This window comes from Pinus tabuliformis, chromosome Q, assembly GCF_031772625.1.
Source record: "Pinus tabuliformis cultivar Carrire ecotype Pingquan chromosome Q, CPIR1, whole genome shotgun sequence".
Taxonomy (NCBI): Eukaryota; Viridiplantae; Streptophyta; class Pinopsida; order Pinales; family Pinaceae; genus Pinus; species Pinus tabuliformis.
The window spans coordinates 939598952-939611442 of NC_142296.1; the positions used below are offsets into that span (position 1 = coordinate 939598952).

At 40.0% G+C, this 12491-nt stretch overlaps 1 non-coding gene and 1 pseudogene across 1 annotated transcript; one reads left to right on the top strand and one right to left on the bottom strand.

The window, feature by feature from the left end:
- The first annotated feature begins 265 nt into the window (after nucleotides 1-265).
- LOC149222546 (U2 spliceosomal RNA) lies at nucleotides 266-462 on the top strand. The gene has a single exon (XR_016249822.1). It is a non-coding gene; the product is annotated as a U2 spliceosomal RNA (small nuclear RNA).
- A 4339-nt stretch (nucleotides 463-4801) lies between these two features.
- LOC149222547 (U1 spliceosomal RNA) lies at nucleotides 4802-4982 on the bottom strand (annotated as a pseudogene).
- Nucleotides 4983-12491: the final 7509 nt, after the last annotated feature.

Sequence of the window (12491 nt, forward strand, 5' to 3'; positions counted from 1 at the left end):
TGAAAAGAGATTGGCATCAAATCTGGGAAACCTCTTTTAAGGTGAAAAGAGATTTGATCCCTCAAATCGAAAAGTAAAATAGATCTAGGGAGGTGAAAATGGTGAGAATATTGAAAATATAAGTTTGATATTAAAGAGCATGTCTATTTAAATGGTAGGAAAGGGTATCAGAAGAAATAGAAATGAGTTATCCCACATGCATGGATGAATGGGATAGAGGAGAAGGGGAGTAATAGAAAAAGAAGCGAAAGAGGAGAGGAAAAGCATACCTTTCTCGGCCTTTTGGCTAAGATCAAGTGTAGTATCTGTTCTTATCAGTTTAATATCTGATACGTGGTTCATAGAACCACATGATATTAAATGTATTTTTCTAGGGGGAGGGCCCACTTACAATAGCTTGCTATTGGGGCTCTCGGGCGTCGCTTGTGCGTTGCACTACAGCACCAGCCTGGCGCACCCCACCAAGACAAGACCAAATTTATTTAAATAAATAATAAATTGTTGAATGTTAATGTTAATGGTTTGTTAGGATTGAACAACTTGTATTTACCGTGAATGAAATGAAATTTTGTCTTCGGTTGATTAGCCGCGCATAGACTGATCAGATATCGTGTTGTTTACCGCGCCCAAGTCCATCAGGTATTATTATGGTGTATAACTGTTGTTCTTTGAAGAACGCAGTAAAAAGCTTTGAAGGTGGATATATACCACTGATAAGTTTTATCAACTCCCTAAGCTTTTAACGCACTTTCTCAATGTTGTGCCCTGCACGGAAGCGTTTTCCGATCTGAAATTGGTTTATACATATATATATGTATATCAGCAGCGATTTCAACTATGGCTTGCCTACTTTGCAAAAGGGATGTCGTGCATATTCCAATGTCACTAACAACATGAGCAGCAGTCTGGGAAACGTTGAAAATTTAATTTTGAAATGTGACAATGTGGGTGAGTACGTTTCTAGAGAGTTCAGGGATTTTTTTTCATTGTCAATGAGATGATGTTGCGAAGAGGGCAGAACAGTCAATGAGATGATGTTGCGACGAGGGCAGAATAGGGATTGATTTCTTAGGGAGAGTGCAGGGTGCGTGCTCAAAAATATATATACAGGATTGCTCAACTCATTTTGGGCAAAAGAATGTGAAGTTCACTTTGATTGGTAAAGATTTAGATGCTCTGTGCTCTGACTCTATTTGGTGCAGCAAGGGTGATTGGACAAAGACCGCCCCCTGCCTACAGAGCATCACGCACAGTTCAGTTCAGTTCACTGGGAAGTTGGGTGGGACACAAACTCAAGCATGTGCATGTGCATGTGCTCAAGGAATAATAACAGAAAGAAATAAACACAACGGGTTTTCCTTTTTATTTGATTAGTTATCCTGGTAATGGAATTTACAATGCTTGCACTTGCAACCTCCAATGGCTGTTGCTGTTACAACAATAACAATTAAAACCACAGCACGACCAAGTCCTTTTTTTCTCGCAACTTACCCATAGGTCTGAGTCTCGGTCGCACTCACATTCACTGTTCAAAACAGCTGTCAATGGCTCCTTTTAAAACTAGGAAAATCTGTGGTTACCCTGTTTCTGCATTTTCTCCTCTCCACAGATATAGGATTGCTGGACTCGTTTTGGGCAAAGGCAGATGACACTTTGAACAACATCATCCAAACCCGATGGGCAAATAGGAATGAGAATTTGCAACTTTGGTCTTGGGCCCCTTCTTTCAAGGTAACAAAAATCAATTGTGACATTGGAATGCATGAAATATTGCTGAGCCAAACGTTTGCCAAACTGTTCTCTGCTCTTCCACTGTTCTGTTAGCCCGTGTTTCACTTGAACCACGTTGGCTCAAAAAATAGATATAACATATATTTCACGCTGTAAAAACCAGAAATCCAATTACTATATGTCCAGTTGTGAAAGTCTCCATTCTAAATTCGATTTCGATCTTGATGGTTCTTCAAGAGGTTGCCCTAGCAATGCAGCTTTTGAGTTTGTAATGAGGAATCGCATGGAAGAACCAGCCTATGTTGCTGTAGGGAATATAGTCTAACCTGCCAAGGATTATGTCGACGTTGTGGCATCCAAGAAGGAACGGAAGCGTCCATAAATTTATTTGAATGTGGAAGCATAAACCTGAAAGGGGACTCAAAACTCAACCGTGAGCAATTAAGGAATCGAAAATCTTCCATGGACCATTGGAGGTTGGAATCCATTGTCGCCTTCCCTCATAGCCAATTTGAAACTCGAAAAGGTAAGGAGCAGGAAGGACGGGTGCAAGAAGATATGCAGATTTGGAGCATCCTCCGGGGGGATACGAAAACACAAAAATCAACAACTCCACATCGAGAATCATGCATAGAGAGCATCATATAGGAATAATGTGGGAGGATCAAGGAACTTTAATGATGGCAATTCAAGCCATCAATCCGCCTTGTCGCAAAATGAATCCATCCATCATGGCACTTGAAGAGCATCTGCATGTGAGAGGTGTGGAAACCCCTTGATCAAATTAATCATCATTGGACAACGAAATCTAGAGCGAATCCAAGTACAATGGATGATCCTATCTAGGTTTCTTTAGTGCACTAGTAGAAGATTGAGTCTTCCTCCCTGTTTGACCCAGGTTTTTGTGATTGCTATCATGGAGGATCCTATCTAGGTTTCTTGTAAATGATCCAGTCTTCCTCTTCCTCCAGGCATCCGCTACACCCGTTTGGCCCTGGGAAGCATCCCTTCCTTATTCCTACTTGAGATAGAAATTTATTATTTGCTGCCAACAAACAGAGCGCTGCTACTCCTAGCCACAGTTGTGGGAGCTACACCTCCTTCTTGGGCTTGTCATTTGGCGACACCTCCTTCTTGGGCTTGTCATTTGGCGACACCCAATCTTGATCTTGATCGGTTACAAATAAGTGGGCAACGCTGATCTCTCTTTGATTGCTGATAGGGCTGGCAACAGGAAAAAGGAGTCTGCAAATTCAAATTCGAAGATAGCCATTGACCAGATTAACAGTAAAGTAAATCTCCAAAATTTGACCCTTTCCCCAATCTTGGAAAGCTCTTAATAGTAAAGTAAATCTCCAAAATTTGATCTTGGAAAGCTCTTAATAGTAAAGTAAATCTCCAAAATTTGACCCTTTCCCCAATCTCGGAAAGCTCTTTCCAAGGAGTTGAGAGAGAATTTCAATAAAGTTTCTTTTCAACACGTTTGTAGAGTCAGGGGGAAGAAGCAGAGTCCCAACTCTCGGCCACTGTCAGATGCTTATATGACTATCGGATGCTTAAATGATTAACACCCAATGAGGAGGCTAGCCCCAGCAACTGCAGGACAGATGCTGATAAATCTGCGCTGTTTCATTCTTTTGGCTTTTCCACAGGGAAGATCTGGATCCAAGCTTTTGTTAGGAGAGCGAGCGTGCATGACAATTCTTTTTTATGTATGCAGTAATTGGGCTTTATAGCCTTCCCCCCTCTTTTCCTTTTGTTGGTCAGGCTTTGATATTGACAAAGATCTTTTCCTCAATGCTCAGGCCCATTGCAGCATTGTATATTCAAATTTCTCTTTTCATATAGTAAATATATACCATTTATATTCAAATTTCTATTTGAAATAGCAAATATACCATTTTTTTTTTTTGTTTCTTTCCCTTGAAAAAGGAAAAGCAGCACAAACACAGTGTCCCCTTAATACGACACAACAAACACATCATGAATATCCAACTACAAGAAAGAAAGAAACGTTTGCCGTATACAGTGAAAACGTTTGACAAATATAAATTCCACTGCTACTGCTGGGACATGAACCAAACCAGGATCTCTCTCTCTCTCTCTCAGGTGAGAGCCGAAAAAGTAGACTTTATAAACCGGAATAAAAAGTTCAGTTGAGCGTGAGGTGTATGGAGTAATATTGAAGACAAGCTTGTAATTTAGGAAATTGGAGTTGTGGACAGTCAATCTATCAATGGCGTGTGTGGTGTGGGGTTTATTATATATGTTGGAACACCAATATCAACCTGTGAAAGGGATGGCGTCTGCTGCAAACAAACAGTAACAAGAAGATTAGCACCAATATCAATCTGTGAAAGGAATAGCATCTGAACAACAAACAAAACAGTAACAAAAAGATTAGCTCCAATATCAATCTGTGAAAGGAATAGCATCTGAACAACAAACAAAACAGTAACAAAAAGATTAGCTCCAATATCAATCTGTGAAAGGGAATGGCAGCTGCAAACAAACAGTAACAAGAAGATTAGCACCACCAATATCAATCTGTGAAAGGGAATGGCAGCTGCAAACAAACAGCAGTAACAAGAAGATTAGCACCACCAATATCAATCTGTGAAAGGGAATGGCAGCTGCAAACAAACAGCAGTAACAAGAAGACTAGCACCAATATCAATCTGTGAAAGGGAATGGCAGCTGCAAACAAACAGTAACAAGAAGATTAGCACGGAATCGCGTAGCATCCCTCTCCTCTCGCCTCGCAGCAGCAGCAGAGCACTCCGCTCGTCTCTCAACTATGCATGTAATCATGAAGTAAGACCTCCGGTAATTTATTCAACCTCTCGCCTCGCAGCGGCAGAGCACTCCGCTCGTCTCCCAACTATGACCTCCGGTAATTTATTCAACTGGGTTTACAAATAGTTTGATTTAAAGCAGAGCTGCGGATGCTAATTAATTTAACTGGAATTACAGACTGTTCTGTTAGACTTAAAAAAGCTCCCGTAGTTGCAGTTAACTGATTTGATTTTAATTTTTGTTGCAGTTAACTTAATTTGATTTTAATTTTTGTGTGGAGGCCGCGCGAACGCGAGCCTCCGCTGCCACAAATTATGACGTGCACTCTCCTCGATGGGAGGTGCACTCTCCTCGATGGGAGATGCTAGGTAAACCCCCCTCCCAAGTGCAATGGAAGTGGTCTTCCTAGGCCATCGACCTTCTTGATCATCGATTGACCCCGCCCAGGTAAGTATGTTTTGAACATTTCCATCTTACCCCTCTATACCCCCTCCTTTCCTTCCGTGCATCCCCACTTTGAATGTGGGATATATATATATCCACCATACAATAATGTCTTAATCCATAATTAAAAAATACACACTCAATTGCTTAATTTCATCCTTATTACTATTGGTGGTGTTGAATGAAGAATTTCATCCTTATTCTTATTGCTCTTGTTGATAATTTCATCTTTATATTTTTCTTCACGCTCAATTTGTTAATTTCATCTTTATATTATTCTTCTCGTTGATCATATTCACGCCCAATTTGTTAATTCCATCCTTACATCATTCTCGTTGTTGTTGATCATATTCACTCACAATTCGTTAATTCCATCCTGATATCATTCTTGTTGTCGTTGATCATATTCACTCACAATTCGTTAACGCTTCTATTATTCTTCTTGCTGATCATATTCACGCCCAATTGGTTAATTCCATCCTTATATCATTCTTGTTGTTGATGATGATATTCACTCACAATTCCTTAATTTCATCCTTACATTACTCTTGCTGTTGATATTCACCCTCAATTTGTTAATTCCATCCTTATTATTCTTTTTGTTGTTCATCTCCATTACTGAAAGTGGGTAGGTAACATGGTGCACCCTCAATTCGTTAATTTCATCCCTCTTATTATCGCCGTTGTTGATACCCGTTAGTGAAACTGGGTAGGTAACATGGCCTTCATTGAGGTTCAAACCTTGCTCGATGCTTGTTCTTACCATTGTGGATATGCGTCCATGTACGGAATAATTGTTGCGGCTACGTGTAAGATATTGTCGGTAACTTTGGAATGATGTTGTCGAGTAGGCCTTTTCGGCTTTAAAAACAAGTGCCTTTTGTATGGAACGATGTTGTCGAGTGGGCCTTTTCAGCTTCAAAGGAAGCCATGTGCAATGCACCCACTTTACTAGTGCCCAATTGCGCTTGGAATGTGGTGCATCAGGTAGGGGTGTGGGCGCTATGTTGATGCAATTGACAAAAACGTGGGCAAGTCCACCTATGAGAAAAGAGATGATGGCCATCTTTTGCGTAGTCGAGACTTGACACCCATATCTTATATGGAGTTGCTTCCAAATCGAGATCATCGTCATAGTTTGAAGTATTTTCTCGACGATAGGTTACCATCCTTGGAGAAACACAGATGGGTCACTAAGATGCATCGGTATGATTATGAGATCATATACAACAAAGGCAACGAGGCATCTGCTTTATTGCAGAAATATGAGGAGAAAGGATCTCTCTTTGCCCTATCCTTACAGTACTTGATTGCCTCATCAACGCTTGTCAAGAATGGCTCGATATTGACATGGCGGTTCAATTCATCCAAGTGCTTTAGGAGAATCCCAATCCCCCTGAGGGCTACACGCGGCAACAAGATACCTTGAAGCATAAAGCGTGCATTCTTTTGATTCAAAATTGTGCTTTAAAACAATGCCCGTCTTAGAGGAGTTGTGTTCATCTCCCACCACGGGCACTTTGGCTTTCAGCGTACCTACAAATCGACTACGCGCTCTTCCTTGCGGGAAGGCTTGAAAACACACATCTAGGATTTTGTACCTACATGTGGTGCTTGTTAAAGGAACAAGGGTGAGATGGTGAAGAAGTGCCACCGCCACTAGCAATATCAACCACCATCAGGACCGACATTTCCATGGAATTCACAGTGGACCTTCTGAAAACAGACAACCAATATGTCACCATGGTGTTCCTCGACCACGTTTGCAAATGTGCGCACTTTTGTACCCTATCGGACCCATTTACACCTTCTGTGGTTACTCATGTTTCCCTGGACCCAATGTTTAAGTTGCATGCCATCACACTTTCCATTGCATTGAATCGAGATCCCGCACTCACCAACAATTTCAAGCAAGATTCGTTTAAACTTTAGGGTACTCAATTGAAAGTGAGCACTGGTCGTCATCCCCAAATTGATAGCCAGATAGAGGTGGTCAATAAGTGCGTGGAAACTTGTTTGAGATGCTTTGCCTCGAAAGGGCAACACCAATGAGAATGATGGCCACCCCTTACAGAATTGTGGCGTAATACCTCTCATCACGGTGCTACCTAAATGACGCCATGTGTTGCTGCCTATGGCCAAAAACTCCTAGCAGTGGCTTCCTATTTACCAGGCACACCCTAGCTACAAAAAGTTGACTTCACGCTTCACACCAAACCAAAGAAGCCATTCTTCGCACGCTACGGGACAATTTGGTTTTAGCTCAAAATGGAATGAAGTGGGGAGATGACTAACATCGCTCGAGGAATGAGAATGGGTGTTCCTATTTGGACGAGGCAATTAGCTCTGATGTCTTTGACAATATAAGTTCCAAGTCTAGTGATTTCCAATTTTCTCATCTTACCCTTAGTTTTACTGCCATATATTGGTACAAGGTCTCCATTCTTGAATTGCTCATTTCTTATATTTGATCATGGCGAGATTTCGGTGCGTCTGTTGTTTTTATAGGCATTGTAATGCATGTTGTGAAGTCGTAATATCTATTGGTCTATCTTCCATAGGCGCCATCATGTCAGGTTTAAGCACACGTGTATTTTTTGTTGTCGGAGGCATCGAGTGCCACTGCTTTTTGTCCTTGCGTAATTTGAAATGGGATATGGCATGTTTGTTCTTGTGGGTTTTCCCATATGCTCTTAAGAATCTCAAGTCTTTGTCATCCTATTTATCCCTGCTGATGTTTCAAATTTTGGTCGCCCTCTTCATCGAAATCTCGTTCGAAGACGCTGCTACTCCTTTGGCCTAAGGGTGACAGAGAGAGCTCTTTATATGTTGAATGATGAATTCTTGCATTAATATCTTAATGGTATTATTTAAAAGTGGGTCCCTTTGTTAGGCCCCTGTACTACTAGTGTAACCCCCTATTGTTATTTGTACAACCCCGTTATTATATTGATGTACCCATGCAGTCCCCATACTGTTACTAATGTGCCCCATAGAAGCCCACTATTGTTATTGTTGTGCCCTTACATTATTATTGTTATGTCGGCTCCGATTATATTATGACCCCTTAGACTCCTATATACAGAAAGGAGGTCTTGTTATTTGTATCATCCAAGAATTGTTCATTTGTGTAATGTAAAGGAGGTTGCCCCCTCGAAGAGGCTGAATTCCAAGGCGTTCATCTCTCTTTTCTATCTTTTTGTGAGCTGGTTTCATAACACCCTTGATAACATATTATTAACTAGCACTTGCACCATATGTTGCAAAGGAAACGCCGTAAGGCAATAGATAGAATATAACACTAATTAATGCTTCTTTGGCAACTGTTGAAAGACAAAAAAATATCAAGAAAAGGCAAGGACTGTGATATAATGAAATCTTACTGCTTCCTTGGGCCTTAGAAATCACGAATCTTATGTTGTAGAAAACAAATCATGATTCCTATGTAAGGCAATAGATAACATATAACACTAACTAATGCTTGTAAGGCAATAGATAGCATATAACACTAATTATTGCTTCTTTGACAACTGTTGAAAGACCAAAAAAATAGAAGGACCAAGCTATAATGAAATCTTACTGCCTCCTTGAGCCTTACAAATCATGAGTCTTATGTTGAAGAAAACAAATCATGAGTCCTTTGTTGAAGAAATAGATCTTGATTTGCTACCTAAGGTTGTTTTGGTACAATTCGTCCATATTTATTCTTGATCACTTCCTCGTGCTAGACAACGGTACAAAGAAATTTTTTTATAGTTTAAAACATGTGTGTACAAAGGACTATAACAATTTTGTAAATAAATTTTGAATTTCTCCAACAATTTGGAAAAGGAAATATATTTTTTTGTAGGGCATTATCCTACCTACAAGTCTAAGACTTTTTTGTTTTTGTTTTAGGGAACTCGTTTATCTTCCTCAAACACATACAGTTTGAAACAACGACTAGAAATCTCAAATTATAAGCCAAAATTAGAACTTTGGTTGTAAATGAATGAAAAAAAAACTAAGATTCCACATGCAACATAACAACAAATTGGTTTTACTCCCAAGCCAATTCGACTACCCAATTGGTGCAATTTGGTAGATTAGGACTTAAGATAGATCTATGTTTATATTTGCATATCTTCCTAAAGCCTTTAGATCTATGATTGACCATGGTTGACCATGATTATAGACACAAGGGATTTATATTAAACCTTAGGATTACTATTATAAACCATGTGAATAATATTATACCCTAGGAATTTGAACCCTTGGATTAATAAACCCAAGGGATTGAGACAATATTTTTCATATTTTGATATTAGAACCCGAGGGATTGAGACAATCTTTTTCACAATACGAGGTCGGACCATGGTTCACCATCACTGATTTTCATATTAAAATAATCTTTGTCACAATACAACGTTGGACCATGGCTAACCATGGTCGACCATGGTTAACAATAATGAACCATGGTTGACTACACTTGACCCAGTAACATGGGACCCTAAGATAAATATTATAAACCCTACAACGTTGGACCATGGCTAACCATGGTCGACCATGGTTAACAATAATGAACCATGGTTGACCACACTTGACCCAGTAATATGAGACCCTAAGATAAATATTATAAACTCTAAAATAAACACAGTTGACCATGGTTGATTTTTATATTGACACAATCTTTGTCACAATATGACGTTTGACCATGGTTGGCCATGATTGATTTTCATATCGAGACAATCTTTGTGACAATGCGACATTGGACCATGGTTGATTTCAACCATATTTCAACTATTTTGTCTCTATAGTTAACCATGACTTTATTATCGTCACCATTGAAATGGTGGTTATGCCTATTCGTGCCCATCCACTATAGGCGTCCATGGTCAACTATGGCCATGATTATTTATAATAACTAATTACTTAATTATTATAATCATAAATAAAAATAATTAATATTAATCTCAATATATATATATATATATATATATATTATAATGGTAATAAACTAAGATTATAAGTAAAAATCAAATTTATCAAATTTATTTTCAAAGCAACGGTAATTCCTCCTTGCCTATAGATGTTTCAAACTGAGATTTTATGCTTATGGACATTGCATTTAGAAAAAATATTATAAGAAATATTGTATATTATTTTCTTAATAAATATCATTTTTTTTCAAAAATATTTTAAGTTTCTATGTTACATAATAATTTGAATAATTATTATTATTATTATTCTTTTTAACTGTAACGGTTATGAATTTTATTTATTTGAAAAAGATAGGAGTGGTCTTTGCCAAGGCAGCCCCAGTTACAAAGAAAATAGCCAGCATATTCAGCTTTTGATTTACAGCATTTTCAAGGAATTTGAAAGAAATTATCGTCATTTATAAATAGCTGCCCTTTCATGAGGGAGCATCCTTTGTTTGCCATCTGGTCCGCTTCGCCATTCAGATTTCTAAGAATGTGGTAGAACTTGTGGGAGGTGAATTCTTGAAGAACTCTTTTCAATCTGCCCAGAATTTTATTGAGACTAGCATTGATGAAGAGATCCTCCGTGTTTAATTTTTTTATTATAATCTCTGAGTCTCCAAAGACTTGGAGGTCTTTAACCCCCTTTTCTCTTGCTATAAGACAAGCTTTGAGGAGACCAAAAATCTCTGCCTGATTGTTGGTTTTCTAGCCTAAACCCCAGTAGAAGCAGTCTCTTGAATTCCCATCCAAAGAGTAAATGACCCCTCCAGCACCAGCGTTCCCGGGGTTTCCTTTGGAGGCCCCATCAAAGAAGATTGTGGTGAGATTTTTGGATCTCCACCAGTTTATGAAAAGGTCCTCGGGATCTCTTATTCGCCATTCAGGATTTGTTGTTTGAGGAGTGAGGAGGAACTTACGAGGAGAAGGTTCAAGGGGGCAAAGCCATCTCCTTTCGTCAGGAAGGAGCAATGGATCTTCTTTGAAGCACTGTTGTTGGGCAGCTTCCAAGAGGAATGCTTTAGCTTTAACTGCGACCTGAAGAGGGGAGTGTCGATTTCCATTAAAGATTTGATCATTACGGGCCAGCCATAGCTGCCAACAAACAAATTTGGGAATTACTGTCCAAACTTTACGCCAGAAGGATTTGGTGGGGATGCTATGAGGATAGAAATTTCTCCAAGAGGCGAACAGTTCAGCAACAGTGCTATGAGGGAAAGCAGGAATCTGCAGATCCAAAAGAATGAGACCCCATACTTCCTTAGTGAAATTGAAATCCAGAAATAAGTGTTGGGCAGTTTCAAGGTTGCTTCTGCATAGCTCACACCTACGAGGCCCTGCAATGTTCCTTTTCTCTAGATTGTCTCCTGTAAGAAGTTTTTTGTGCACCAGCGTCCAGAAAAAGAAATTCACTTTAGGGAGAGCTAGATTGTCCCAGACTAGTTTCCAAAAGGCCGGAGAGTGACTGTTGTTCTTCGGGTCCTGAAGAGCTTTATATCCAGCTGCTGCGGTGTATGTGCCTGACTGTCCCCAAGCCCAGCTGTCTTTCGTATAACGGTTTTCAGGTGTGGAGCCTTCCAGCAGTTCGGCAAGCAGATTTTTTGGGGCGTTAACCAAGCAAGGACGCCATGGAAGTCCCAGCCGGCCCATTCTCCCCGGTGATCCCAAACCGAAAGATCGTATAAACTGTTTATGCATGCGCGTATCAACCAATATCTGATGTCGGCGATATCCTCATTCCCCTCCAAAGGATCACTCCCCATTATTCTGTCCTGCCACAATTTAATACACTTGCCATTGCCCGACACTCTGTACAGAATTTTTTTAAAGAAAATACTGCTTTTACAGCAGAGTCTCCAGACATGCGTGCTGTTAACAGAGGGATCGAATTGCAGGTTTCTGAAGGACGAATTGTGGGCGTATTTTGACAACAGTGTAGTGCTGATTGGATGGTTGGGCTCGTGTGCCATTTTCCAGAGGAGCTTTCCTCCGAACGCCAGATTAACAAGGGAGGGATCTCGAATTTGGAGGCCACCCTCTGCGATCGGCCTTTTGACCAGATCCCAATTAGCTAAATGCAATTTTCTTTCGTTACCTTTCCCTCCTTGCCATAAAAAGTCTCTTAAAAGTTTAGATATCTGCTCCATAACATTTCTGGGGGCCAGTAAGAATGCGGCTTGATAAATTGGGAGCGCGGACAACAGTGACTTGATTAAAATGACTTTGCCTCCTTTAGTTAACCAGAAGCCACCCCAGGCTGCTATTTTTGTTTTGATTTTACATATGATATCTGTCCATAGCGACCTTCTGTTGGCTCCATTTGTGATAGGGAGACCCAGATATTTAATCCGATCCCAACGAGCATGTCCTCTGAATCCCAGGAGGTTCGAGATGCTTATGAGCTCTTGTTGACCTGTGTTCCAGCTGTAAATTTCACTCTTTCTCTCATTGACTAGTGCTCCTGAAACTCTATAGTAGCTTTTTAGGACCGAGTCAAAGGCTTTGGCAATTCTGGGGGACGCACCTCCGAGGAGAAGTGAGTCATCTGCAAAGAGCGCA